This window comes from Mastigoproctus giganteus, chromosome 5, assembly GCF_048544385.1.
Source record: "Mastigoproctus giganteus isolate SK-2022 chromosome 5, ASM4854438v1, whole genome shotgun sequence".
Lineage (NCBI taxonomy): Eukaryota > Metazoa > Arthropoda > Arachnida > Uropygi > Thelyphonidae > Mastigoproctus > Mastigoproctus giganteus.
The window spans coordinates 69,604,675-69,619,645 of NC_143579.1; the positions used below are offsets into that span (position 1 = coordinate 69,604,675).

At 37.4% G+C, this 14,971-nt stretch overlaps 1 protein-coding gene across 8 annotated transcripts in view; it reads left to right on the forward strand.

Annotated features, from left to right (window-relative positions):
- The window catches only part of IntS9 (integrator complex subunit 9), a 370,946-nt gene that overhangs the window by 253,355 nt on the left and 102,620 nt on the right, over positions 1–14,971 (forward strand). The window lies entirely within an intron of this gene.

Consider the following 14,971-nt stretch of genomic DNA (forward strand, 5'->3'; position numbering starts at 1 on the left):
TATTTATTCATCATCATTATTATTTTCTTACATTCAAACTAATTTGGACATAATAATTTTAGGTCTGTACACTGCCTATTCAGAAATATTATTGCAACTGTGATTACACTTTTTCCATGCTGAAGTTTAACTAATCTGTTTATACAAAATTCTGTAACATTTTATCTTAAAGTGCTTATACCCCATCTTAAAATGCTTATAGTACACACCGTTTTTGAATACTTATTGAAATTTTTTTTTCTGATCATTACAGTGCTTTATTCTATAACATTGATAATTTAATCATAATAGCCATAGTTATTTTTTTTTATTAATTCTTTAACTTTGTAATCTAACTGGTCAAAAATACTGATTTTTACATGTCACTCTTTAGAAGTTTATATTATTGCTAAGCAGAGGCGTAGCTAGGTTTTCGACGTCCTTGGCAAATTCGTGGCTATGTGCCTTTTTTTGATAATTGGTAAAATCATAATAAATAATAAGTACAGTCAGACCTCTGTTTAACAAACTTTTTATAGCGAATTTTTCTATTTAGAGATAAATGTTTTCTTTTTACCAAATTTTTTTATTTCTTCGTTTTATGGAAACAAAAATTTTCCATATAATGGAGACTTAGGAGACTACATTAGGAGACTTAAGTGGGTACACATCATTCGCACCCATGGCCTTCAAGCAAGCAATAGTGCTGTTGTTATGCCCAAATTAAGAGATAAAGAGATTACCATATGCAACTCAGTGGGACCTGACTACCTGTCCCACATACTGAGAAGTCGAGCTGGTCAACTACTTTCTGTGTATCCATAGCCAGTGGGCAGACCAAGGTGTATTAAACAATCGGACAATAGGCTCTGGTCAACCTTCTATTGTAAGCACCCCGTTAGAGATTTAGAAGAGAGTGGTTTCCTTTTTCCCAACAAGTGGTCATCTGTTGTTTCATGGAAGTGAATCATCCACACATTGTCTTATATTTTCCCTGTTTACATGGTCACAGTATTGAATAGTTGAATATCCGAGTACTCTGATATTGGACAGTGTCAAAAAAAAAAAAAAAGAAAGAAATTAAGAACTAGCGACAATATCGATGACAAGAGGAACAAAATGAGGGCAACAAAGATATTAAACTTAAACATGAAATGTTGGCAATTTTTGAAATTTTATTGCGAGGCCTTCAGTGTGAAGAAAATGATCCTGAACCTAAAACAAATACGAACATTTTTTAATGATCGATGTACAATAAAATCCAGTATACAACAAAAGATAGCCAAATATTTCGCAAAATAATTCCTAAGTAGTGAGTACAAGTACAAATGAAAAAAAAGTTTCTTAATATGCATGTATTAACAAATTAATTGTTTTAAAATGTTAGAAAATTTATTTATTCCACTTGTTTCTGATTGTACCGTATTTTAATTGTTGAAAAGGTCATATTTCTTTATATCGAAATTTCTGTTTAATGAATTTTTGTAAGCGAACATCGATTTTGTTATATAGATGTCCAACTGAATTTTGATCATTATTTTATTGTTGAAACGTAAACAATATCATTGGTTATATGTGTATACATATATAATGTAAAACAAATAAATTTCTCTTATTTAATAACAAAATAATACAGAAGAAATACTTCTAGAGGAAGTATTTCTAGAGAAAGAAATACATAAAATCACAGATTTATATGGATAGTACATAAAGTTATTATATATGAACATAAAATTATTAACTTACATCAAAGCTTAATTTTTCTTGCTTTAGTTTTTACAAAATTTGTGATAATTTCATCGAAGTCTATTTTGCTAGCAAGTTCATGTTCAATTGAAAGGAGACATAGATCTGATGTGTGTTCTTATTCTGATATTGATCTCAAATAAATATAGTCATTTAATTGAGTTAACAGCACTTTATACGCTATTACGCACGTTTCTTAATATATTGGTAGCAAGTGTATATGTAGTATTTAATATTTAGTTTTTTAATAGAAATAGACAAGCAGTTAATTTATTATTAATAATCTCGTTTTGATTCATTATGTACACGGGTTGGCATAAAAATATGCTACAGTATATATTTGTGCATAGATTTTTATAGCCCAGAAGTCTATGGTTCTTATAAAGTGACCAGGCAGTGTAGTTAGACTCTTCAGACCTATATGGTCATTGTGGAATGTAAGTGAAATGAATGTAGGAGTGTGCTATAGGCCTAATGACTCTGATGAGTATAATAAGAAACTGTAAAGGGAAATAGAGTGGGCCAATAAATCAGAGAGTCTTATAATGGGGGATTTTAATTTCCCAGATATTGACTGGAATTTGTGGGTTGGTCACTCACACACTAGCAAGGCTTTTGTTGATTTATTGGATGATTGTTTTCTACATCAGCATGTTCGGGAGGCAACTAGAGGGAGTAATACACTTGATTTGATTATCAGTAGTGATTCTTCATGCATTAAGAATCTGCAGATAAATGAACCACTAGGTGGCAGTGATCACAGTGTGCTGAAGTGGGATTTACTCAAAGAGGTAACTACCATCGGTGGTAAAGGGAAGGGTTTTTGCTTTCGTAAAGGTGACTGCGATGGTCTGAGACAGTATTAAAATTCTATACAGTGGGACCAACTGATGATGTTACCAACAGCAAATTCAAAATGGGAAGCATTCAAAGAACTGATCTTGGAAGCTACTAGGCTTTACATACCAACTAAGAAATATTGTTCAAGGTTCAGGCCTAAATGGATGTCAGATGAATTAATGAGGCATATGGCAGAGAAGAAAAATGCATGGGATACATACAAATTAACACGTGACACAGAAGCCTATGATAGATGTAACCAAGTCACAAAGGAGGTTAGGCAGGCAAAGGCAGATTATGAGAAATCTTTGGCAAGGGATGCAAAGAAAAACAACAAAGAGTTCTTTATCTATGTAAACTCTAGAAGGAAAGGGATGAATCAGATTGGTCCACTGGATATTGATGGTCCAACTGTTGATGATCCTGCTCAGGTGGCAAACTAAATGAGTATTTTGCATCTACATTCACACATGAGTTATTCAGGAAGGGGAATGCCAGAGGTGAAGTAAACTCTGGCAGTGAGCTAGATGATTCTGTAATAACTCAGAGGAAAGTGGAGGAGAAATTGTTGAGGATAAACATAAAAAAGGCACCCGGGGTGGACGGGATCTAACCAGTTATATAAAAGGAGGCAGCAAAAGAAGTAACCAAACCCTTAGCCATAATTATGAGAGCTTCTTTGGACTCAGGGGAGATACCCATGGACTGGAGATGGGCAAATGTGACCCCAATTCACAAAGGAGGATCAAAGGCTGACACAAGTAATTATAGACCTGTGAGTTTAACTTCTGTTCCCAGAAAATTAATGGAGGCACTGGTTAAAGAAGCACTGCAGGATCATCTAGACAAGACTTCAGTTATAGCTCGGACACAGCATGGTTTTGTTAAGGGAAAGTCTTTCCTAACCAATTTCGTTGGATACTGTGATGCAGTCTCTAAAGAACTGGATGCAGGGAATAACTTTGATATTATATATTTGGATCTTAGAAAGGCTTTTGATACTGTTGCACATGGAAGACTGCTGCACAAATTGGAGCAGTGTGGCATTGGTGGCAAATTGTTGCTATGGATAAAGGGATGGTTGAGTGGCAGAAGACAGAGTGGTAATTAATGGACACTGCTCATCGTGGACTAATGTTATTAGTGAAGTCCCTCAGGGTTCAGTGTTGGGTCCATTGTTGTTTTCTGTATTCATAAATAATATTGATGATGGTATATCAAGCTTAATGTCCAAGTTTGCAGACGATACGAAGATTGGCAGGGTTGTTAAGGACACTAATGACAGTACGCTTCTGCAACAGGATCTAGAAAGGTTGAGCAGATGGGCTGAGAGGTGGCAAGTGAAGTTTAACATTGACAAATGTAAATTAGTGCATATGGGAAGCAGTAATCCCAGAGTAATGTATAAACTGTGTGGTGCTACACTGACAGTGGTAGGGAGTGAAAAGGACCTGGGGGTAATTGCAGGCAGATATGAAGTTCTCTGAGCAGTGCAGACGGGCTGCAAGAGTAGTTCATGGTGTATTGTCGATGATATATAGGAATTTTTCTAGCTGGGATAAAGAGGTGATTATTCCCTTGTATAAGGCAATGGTCAGGCCACACCTTGAGTACTGCATACAGGTCTAGAGGCCTCATTTCAAGAAGGATGTAGAGCTGCTGGAACAAGTACAAAGAAGGGCAGCAAGATTAGTGAATGGAACAAAGGGTTGCTCTTACGAAGAAAGGCTTAAGTTTTACCTTGAGTACTGCATACAGGTCTAGAGGCCTCATTTCAAGAAGGATGTAGAGCTGCTGGAACAAGTACAAAGAAGGGCAGCAAGATTAGTGAATGGAACAAAGGGTTGCTCTTACGAAGAAAGGCTTAAGTTTTGCAAATTACACTTTCTGGAGACTAGGCACCTGCGAGGTGATCTGATAGAGGTGTATAAAGCCTTGAATGGTTTGAGCATGCTGAATGCTGATGGGATTCTTCCTCTTGCTCAGAATAATCACCTGAGAAGGCATAAATTCAGATTGAGGAAAGACAGATTTAGGATAGATGTGTGGAAGTTTGCCTTTAGCCAGCGGGTGGTTGGTTGGTGGAACAGACTTCCATCCCTTGTTGTGGAAGTTGATAGCTTAAATAAATTTAAATCTGAGCTGGACAGGTATTTGGAACGAACAGAGGGGTCAAATGTGAGCATTTTTTTTTTTTTTTTTTTTGGCTGATGCTGCATAACCTTGCTTTCTTGCATCATATGTCTCTGCTAATGCTAATTCTTAACAAGTTTTAACTTGCTAAAACTCCTTTCCGCAGTGCCTACTGATGTTGGCACTGTAAGGAATATTTTAAAGAGCCCTTTCAATATTTGGATAGGTTTCTTTAGCATTAGCATTAGTAGAGGCATTTGATGCAAGAAAGCAAGCTTATGCAGCATCAGCCAAAAAAAAAAAAAAAAAAAACCACTTCCACTTCACCCCTGTGTTCGTTCAAAATACCTGTCCAGCTGAGTCTTAAACTTATTTAGGCTATCAACTTCCACGACAAGGGATGGAAGTCTGTTCCACCAACCAACCACCTGCTGGCTAAAGGCAAATTTCTGCACGTCTATCCTACATCTGTCTTTCCTCAATTTGAATTTATGCCCTCTCAGGTGATTATTCTGAGCGAGAGGAAGAATCCCATCCGCATTGAGCATGCTCAAACCATTCAAGGCTTTATACACCTCTATCAGATCACCTCGCAGGTGCCTAGTCTCCAGACACTGTAATTTGCAAAACTTAAGCCTTTCTTTGTAAGAGCACCCCCTTTGTTCCATTCACTAATCTTGTTGCCCTTCTCTGTACTCGTACCAGCATCTCTACATCCTTCTTGAAATGAGGCCTCCAGACCTGTATACAGTACTCTAGGTGTGGCCTGACCATTGCCTTATACAAGGGAATAATCACCTCCTTATCCCTGCTAGAAAAATTCCTATATATCATTGACAATACACCATGAGCTACTCTTGCAGCCTGTCTGCACTGCTCAGAGAACTTCATATCTGCCTGCACAACCACCCCCAGGTCCCTTTCATTCTGTACCACTGTCAGTGTAGTACCATAGAGTTGATACGTTGCTCTGGGGTTGCTGTTTCCCATGTGTAGTACTTTACATTTGTCAATGTTAAACTTCATTTGCCACCTCTCGGCCCATCTGCTCAACCTTTCCAGATCCTGTTGCAGCAGCATAGTGTCAGTAGTGTCCTTGACAACCCTGCCTACCTTTGTATCATCTGCAAACTTCGACATTAAGCTTGATATACCATCATCAATATCATTTATAAATACAGAAAACTTACAACTTACAACTCCTATTTAGCCAATACATTCAAAATATCTAAGTGATATATTGTACAGGGATTTTTGTTTTCTTATATTTCAATTATTTGGTGTTTAAGGCATTTAATTTTAATTTTAAATTTTTCTTGATTAATTTCAGGGCATTTTTCTGACAATAAAATAGCTTTAGTTTCTAAATCTTCACTTTTCATTGAATGGAACGCTTCGCCAGTCAAAAAATGAAAGTCTTCCACTATCTTTTTTAGAGATTCAAATCTTTCATTTAACTGCATTATAATGGAATCAATATTGAAAAACAAGAAATTATTTTTATTCCATCAAAGTTCGACGATTCATGTTCAGCATACACATCTGACATTTTCTTTCGTTTTCCCTTCCTCTTTTCAACTCATACTGTTTTCATTTTTTTGCAAGTTTCCTCGATTTCAGTAAAAACATTATAAATGTCGTTATTTCGTAGATCTTTAAAATAATCTACAAGTCCTTTAATTAATACGGATGATCGATAAATATCCTGATTTCTTTTGCAGTGATATGTTGACTCTATTTATCCTTTCCAGTATCAAATTCCACAGGCTTAAAAATGCAATTAAAAATGCTTAACTTGTTACTACTCATTTGACGGTGTAATGATTTGGCAAGAGACAATGCGTCGCCCGTTTTTATGCCAATAAAAACAAAATCAAATCAAATGCGTTACCAAGTAAATAATCATCTTTCATTTGGTCTAATATTAAAATAATTTCTTCGAGTTGGCCATACACGGCACGTATGGCATTTACTTTTGAACACCATCTTGTATCAGTATGTCTCTTCGGGCTGATTTTTATGACTGATGATAGTTTTTCCCATCTGCTATTGGACGAAGAGAGGAAATTGTATAATGATTATATAGTTCCAAAAAATGTGACAACATCTGCATTAATACTGGCTGCATGTACGCCTACCAAATTAAGATTATGTGCACAACATGCAATATACCGAGCAAGGGAATTCTCCTTTTGAAATATAGCTTGGACACCTTTGTACTTTCCCAACATATTGGCACCATTATCGTAGCCTTGAACGCGTATATTTTCAATTAATAGGCAATCTTGAATTAGTTTTTCCTTAATTTATGATGCAATTCCCTCTCCCGTTTTTTCTGTTGTGTTTATGAAAGTAATGAACCTTTCTTCAATTGTATATTTATCATCCGAAAATTTTACATACCTAATAATTTCCATTAATTGGTCTTTGTGTGATACATCTGGAGTGCTATCAAATATTATACTATAATATTTAGCCATCTGATTTCTTTTATTATTTCACTTCATACTTTTGTTGCTAACGAATTAATAAATTCATTCTGAATTTCTGGAGATAAATAATCAAGTTTAAAAATACACCACTTTTTTTTTTTTTTTTTTTGTGGTATCAATATTACTAGCATGTAATATTGACAAATGCAAAGTACTGCATATGGGTAGAAGTAACCCCAGAGAAACGTACCAACTGTGTGGTACTACACTTAAGGTAGTATAAAATGAAAAAGACCTGGGAGTAATTGTGCAGTCAGATATGAAGTTTTCTGAGCAATGCAGGCAGGCTACCAGGGCAGGTCATGGGGTTTTGTCAATGATATATAGGAATTTTGCTAGCAGGGAAAAGGAGGTGATTATCCCTCTGTATAAGGCAATGATCAGGCCACGCCTTGAGTACTGCGTACAGGTCTGGAGGCCTCATTTTAGGAAGCATGTAGATTTGCTTGAGCGTTTACAGAGAAGGGCAACAAGATTGGTGAGGGGAATGAAGGGATCCTCTTACCAAGAGAGGCTTTAAGTTCTGCAAATTGCAGTGGCTGGAGACTAGGCACCTGCACAGTGATCTGATTGAGGTGTATAAGGCCTTGAATGGGTTTAGCACGCTGAATTCTGATGGAATCCTTCCACTTGTTCAGATTATGAACCTAAGGGCATAAATTCAAATTAAGAAAAGACAGATGTAGAATAGATGTGCGGAAATTTGCCTTTAGCCGGCGGGTGGTTAATTGCTGGAACAAACTTCCATCTGTAGTTGTGAAAGTTGATAGGTTAAATAAATTTAAGGAGGAACTGGACAGGCATTTGGAAGGAATGGTGTGTTTTTTTTTTTTTTTTTTTTTTTTGGCTGATGCTGCATAAGCTCATACTTGCTTTCTTGCATCACATGTCACTGCTACTACTACTACTATGTCCATGAAATGCCAAATTATTTTCAGCACAGAACAATATACATTTAAATATATGATGCCATTTCAAAATTTCGCTTCTTAGTGCTGCTTGTGCAGGGTCGTCAATTAGTCCACCTTTTTGAAAACTCTTTTCTAATAATTTCCATTTTGTTAAATTGTTTGTGTTGTAATGAATTCTCATGAAAAAGAATGTTTGGATTTAGATGTTTCCAATCCTTAAATCTGAGCTGCAAAATGGAACATTATTTGTGCCAGATACAAATAAGAGGCATGGAAAACAATATATTGCATCTTTCTTTTTGCAATAAAATTGTATTTCCTGTCTTTTTTTTTTTTTTTATTTATTTTTTTTTTTCAATACCTTCATTTTTGTATTTCCACGAATTATTTAAACATCCGCCATAAGTGAGAGGATTCGTATTTAAGACTATATGTTCAGGAACGTGTTGCACCATAAGAGATCTGTTTTTGTGGGTATTAAAGTTCCGTGTGGTCAGATCATTAAAATTCAGACTTACATGTTCCATGTTAATATTATTGCTGCCATCATTTTCTTCTGCCAACTGTTGTTGGTTAGTGTCCACACTTTTTAATTCTTTTAAATAACTTCAATTGTTTGAGCTTTTTCTTGGACTTCCATTTAAGTGGCATCATCATTTGTTTCATTTTCATTTGAATCATGTTCGTTTTCTTTGTCACTTTGAGGTTGGGAGTGGCTTATTGTAAGCCAGTTTTGTAAACTAACGGAATGCTTTCTACGCGGAACTGTTATCCACTTTTTTTCTTTGGTGGCTTGTCTAAAATTATTTTGCCCTTTATTGTTTTATTTAAATTATAAATCACAGTATTCACGATTACCTGTTTATATAGCAATCACAAAAATACTATAACTTGTAACTTATTCAGTTTGTATGCAGTGCTTGAATTGCATACTACTGTGCATTCGAGCATGTGCAGATGAAGCGATCACCTGATTGGTCCCTTCAAAGTTACATTCTGGACAACAAATAGATCTATGATGCTCAGCAGTATGTACTCAGATGTAGTAGTAGTAGTGGCATGTGATGTAAGAAAGCAAGTGTATGAGATTATGCAGCATCAGCCAAAAAAAAAAAAAAATCACACCGTTCTCTCCAAATGCCTGTCCAGTTCCTCCTTAAATTTATTTAACCTATCAACTTCCACAACAACAGATGGAAGTTTGTTCCAGCAATTAACCACCCGCTTGCTAAAGGCAAATTTTTGCACATCTATTCTACATCTGTCTTTTCTTAATTTGAATTTATGCCCCCTTAGGTTCATAAACTAAACAAGTGGAAGAATCCCATTAGAATTCAGCTCTACCCATTCAAGGCCTTATACACCTCAATCAGATCATCTTGCAGGTGCCTAGTCTTCAGCCTCTGCAATTTGCAGAACTTAAGCCTCTCTTGGTAAGAGGATCCCTTCATTCCCCTCACCAATCTTGTTGCCCTTCTCTGTACATGCTCAAGCAAATCTACATCCCTAAAATGAGGCCTCCAGACCTGTACGCAGTACTCAAGGCATGGCCTGACCATTGCCTTATACAGGGGGACAATCACCTCCTTTTCCCTGCTAGCAAAATTCCTATATATCATTGACAAACCCCATGACCTGCCCTGGCAGCCTGTCTGCATTGCTCAGAAAACTTCATATCTGACTGCACAATTACTGCAGGTCTTTTTCATTTTCTACCACCTTAAGTATAGTACCACACAATTGGTACATTTCTCTTGTGTTACTTTTACCCATATGCAGTACTTTGCATTTGTCAAGGTTAAACTTCAGTTGCCACTTCTTAGCCCATCTACCCAAATTTTCTAGATCCTGTTACAGTAGCACACTGCCATTACTGTCATTAACAACCCTGCCAACCTTTGTATCATCTGCAAACTTCGACACTAAGCCTGATATATTTGACACTAATGATATTAAGAGTAGGAGACCGGCAGAATTACTTAACAAGTACTGGTCACTGTTGAAAAAAAGCCGTGAATTAGGGTTGAATTTGAAAGTGTGCAATCCTGCCCAGTCACGATAGGAGGGAGTATATGATGAGAGCCTTGTCGATCAATTCGACCCTGGAAAGATTGTGCAAGGCGCAAGGGTTAGAATTTTTTTTTTTTCAACCTGGTCTGTACTTGTTAATAGGAGAGACTGCTTCTACAGGGATGGGATATACTTATATAGAAAGGGTGCAAGAATATTTGCTGATGCTATTGAGGTAATGTTAGGTAGATCAGAAAGCTGCTAGCTTGGGGTGATACAAGGACTAATAGATTAACAGTAGCCACTGGTAGAGGTGAAAGTGATTCTTGCACTGCTTCTAGTGGAATGAGCAGCAGCCTTGAAAACAAGATGCAGGGTATTTCAGAGACTGCTGGGAGTCTGCGGTACAAGTAAACACATGGGTTGTGTTAGGGTAGCTAAGAATAGGAACAGGTGCATGTATACTTGCATGTAATTTAGGTAAATAAATTTGATGAATTTGAGGTATTTCTCAGAACATCAAAGGCAGATATATAAGGAATGCAGAACTGGAATTTGGGGAGTACAATGTGTACAGGAAGGATAGACAAGATAGGAAGGGAGGAGGGATTATACTTTTAGTAAAGAAACACACAAAATCCAAGGAAGCGAAGCTAGTCGACATCGCTGGACAGTGCAGTGTCGAGTCAGTTTGGGGTGACGTAAGCATTGGGAGATCAAAATTGAGAGTAGGAGTGTGTTATAGGCCTAATGACTCTAATGAGTATAATAAGGAACTGTACAGGGAAATAGAGTGGGCCAGTAAATCAGTGAGTCTTATAATGGAGGATTTTAATTTCAGAGATATTGACTAGAATTTGTGGGTTGGTCACTCACACACTAGCAAGGCTTTTGTGGATTTATTGGATGATTGTTTTCTACATCAGCATGTTTGGGAGGCAACTAGAGGGAGTAATACCCTTCATCTGATTATCAGTAGTGATTCTTCATGTATTGAGAATCTGCAGATAAAGGAACCACTAGGCAGCAGTGATCACAGTGTGCTGAAGTGGGATTTACTCAAAGAGGTAACTACCATCAGGGGTAAAGGGAAGGGTTTTTGCTTTCGTAAAGGTACTACGGTGGTCTGAGACATTATTTATATTCTATATGGTGGGACCAACTGATTATGTTACCAACAGCAAATTCAAAATGGGAAGCATTCAAAGAATTTATCTTGGAAGCTACTAGGCTTTACATACCAACTAAGAAATATTGTTCAAGATTTAGGCCTAAATGGATGTCAGATGAACTAATGAGACATGGCAGAGAAGAAAACTGCATGGGATACATATAAATTAATGGGTGACATGGAAGCCTATGATAAATATAAGCTTGTCTGTAACCAAGTCACAAAGGAGATCAGGCGGGCAAAGGCAGATTATGAGAAATCCATGGCAAAAAGATGCAAAGAAAAACAACAAAGAGTTCTTTACCTATGTAAACTCTAGAAGGAAAGGGATCAATCAGATTGGTCCACTGGATATTGATGGTTCAACTTTTGATAATCCTGCTCAGGTGGCTAACAAACGAAATCAGTATTTTGCATCTACTTTCACCCATGAGGAGTTATTCAGAGAGGGGAATACCACAGGTGAGTTAAACTCTGGCAGTGAGCTGGATGATTTTGTAATAACTGAGAGGAAAGTGGAGGAGAAGTTGTTGAAGATAAACATAAAGTCACCTGGGGTGAACATGATTTATCCAGTTATATTAAAGCAGGCAGCAAAGGAAGTAAGCAAACCCTTAGCCATAATTATGAGAGCTTCTTTGGACTCAGGGGAGGTACCCTAGGACTGGTGATGTGCAAATGTGACCCCAATTCACAAAGGAGGATCAAAGGGCAACACAAGTAATTATAGACCTGTTAGTTTAACTTCTGTTCCAGGAAAATTAATGGAGGCACTGGTTAAAGAAGCACTGCAGGATCATCTAGACAAGACTTCAGTTATACCTCGGACACAGCTTGGTTTTGTTAAGAGAAAGTCTTGCCTAACCAATTTGATTGGATACTATGATGCGGTCACAAAGGAACTGGATGCAGGGAATAACTTTGATATCATATATTTGGATCTTAGAAAGGCTTTTGATACTGTTACACATGGAAGACTGCTGCACAAATTGGAGCAGTGTAGCATTGGAGGCAAATTGCTGCTAGGGATAAAGGGATGGTTGAGTGGAAGAAGACAGAGAGTGGTAATCAATGGACACTGCTCATTATGGACTAAAATTATTAGTGGAGTCCCTCGGTGTTCAGTATTGGGTCCATTGTTGTTTTTTCTGTATTTATAAATGATATTGATGATGGTATATCAAGCTTAATGTCCAAGTTTGAAGACGATACGAAGGTGGGCAGGGTTGTTAAGGACACTAATGACAGTACACTGCTACAACAGGATCCACAAAAGTTGAGCAGATGGGCTGAGAGGTGGCAGATGAAGTTTAACATTGACAAATGTAAAGTACTACATATGGGAAGCAGCAACCCCAGAGTGATGTATCAACTCTGTGGTACTAAACTGAGAGTGGTAAAGAACGAAAAGGACCTGAGGTAATTGTGCAGCAGATATGAAGTTTTCTGTGCAGTGCGGACGGTCTGCAAGAGTAGCTCATAGTGTCCTGTCAATGATATACAGGAATTTTTCTAGCAGGGATAAGGAGGTGATTATCCCCTTATATAAGGCAATGATCAGGCCACACCTTGAGTACTGTATACAGGTCTGGAGGCCTCATTTTAAGAAGGATGTAGAGCTGTTGGGACGAGTGCAGAGAAGGGCAACAAGATCAGTGAATGGAACAAATGGTTGCTCTTACGAAGAAAGGCTTAAATTTTGCAAATTACAGTGTGTGGAGACTAGGCACCTGCGAGGTGATCTGATTGAGGTGTATAAAGCCTTGAATGGTTTGAGCATGCTCAATGCTGATGGACTTCTTCCTCTTGCTCAGAATAATCATTTGAGCGGGCATAAATTCAAAATTGAGGAAAGACAGATGTAGGATAGATGTGCGGAAGTTTGCCTTTAGCCAGCAGGTGGTTGGTTGGTGGAACAGACTTCTATCCCTTGTTGTGAAACTTGATAGCCTAAATAAATTTAAGGCTGAGCTAGACAGGTACTTGGAACGAAGGGAAGGGTGAAATGGGAGCGTGTTTTTTTTTTTTTTTTTTTATTTTTCTTTCGCTGATGCTGCATAAGCTTACTTTCTTGCATCATATGCCTCTACTAATGCTAAAATACCTTCATCAATATCATTGATAAATATACAAAACAACAGTGGATCCAACACCAAACCCTGTGGGCCACTAATAACATTAGTCCACGAAGAGCAGCACCCATTGTTTACCACCCTCTGTCTTCTCCCACTCAACCATCCTTTTATCCATTGTAGCAACTTACCCTTAATACCATTCTGCTCCAATTTGTACAATAGTCTTCCATGCCCAACAGTGTCAAAAGCTTTTCTGTAATCCAAATATATGATATCAAAATTATTTTTAGCATCCAGTTCCTTTGTAACCACATCATATCCTATCAAATTTGTCAGACAAGACTTTCCCTTAACAAATCCATGCTGTGTCTGAATTATTGCTGCAGTCTTGTCTAGATGATCCTGCAATGCATCTTTAACCAGTGACTCCATTATTTTACCCGGAACAGAAGTTAAACTAACTGATCTGTAATTACTCGTGTCACCCTTCGTTCCCTTTTGTGAATTGGGGTTACATTTGCAATCTCCAGTCCGTGGGGACCTCCCCTGAGTCCAAGGATGCTCTCATAATTATGGCTAAGGGTTTGCTTACTTCCTTTGCCACCTCCTTTAATATAACTGGATAGATCCCATCCACCCCAGGTGCTTTTCTTATGTTAAACTTCAAAAATTTCTCCTCCACTTTGCTCTCAGTTATTATAAAATCATTAAGCGCCCTTCTGCAATTTGATAACCTTCTGCCATTTTCAAACCTTAATAACTCCTCATGTGTGAATGTAGATGCAAAATACTCCTTCAGTTTGTTTGCTATCTGAGCAGGATCATCAACAGTCGAACCATCAATATCAAGTGGACCAATCAGATTCATCCCCTTCCTTTTAGAGTTTATATAAGTAAAGAAATCCTTGCTGTTTTTCTTAGCATCCTTTGCCAAAGATTTCTCTTAATCTTCCTTTGCCTGCCTAACCTCTTTTGTGACCTGATTACTGACTAGCTTATATCTGCCATAGGCTTCTGTGTCGCTTGATAATTTATATGCATCCCATGCATTTTCTTCTCTGTCACGAGTCTCATTAGTTCATTTGATAATCATTTAGGCCTAAACCTTGAACAATATTTCTTAATAGGTATGAAACCTTTAGTAGCTTCCACGATTAATTCCTTGAATGCTTCCCACTTAGAATTTACTGTTGGTAACATCGTCAGTTGATCCCACTGTACAGAATTTAAAAAACTGTCTGAGACCACTGTACTCACCTTACGGAAGCAAAAACCCTTTCCTTTACTCCTGATGGTAATTATATCTTTAAGTAAATCCCACATCAGTACACTGTGATCACTGCCACCTAATGGTTCCTTTATCTGCAAATTCTTAATACATGAATGATCACTGCAGATAACCAGATCAAGAGTGTTACCCTCTCTGGTTGCCTCTCGAACATGCTGCTGCAGAAAACAATCATCCAATAAATCCACAAAAGTCTTACTAGTGTGTGAGTGACCAACCCACAAGTTCCAGTCAACTATCTGGGAAGTTAAAATCCCCCATTATAAGACATTCTGATTTACTAGCCCACTCTATTTCTCTGTACAATTGTTCATTGTACTCATTCG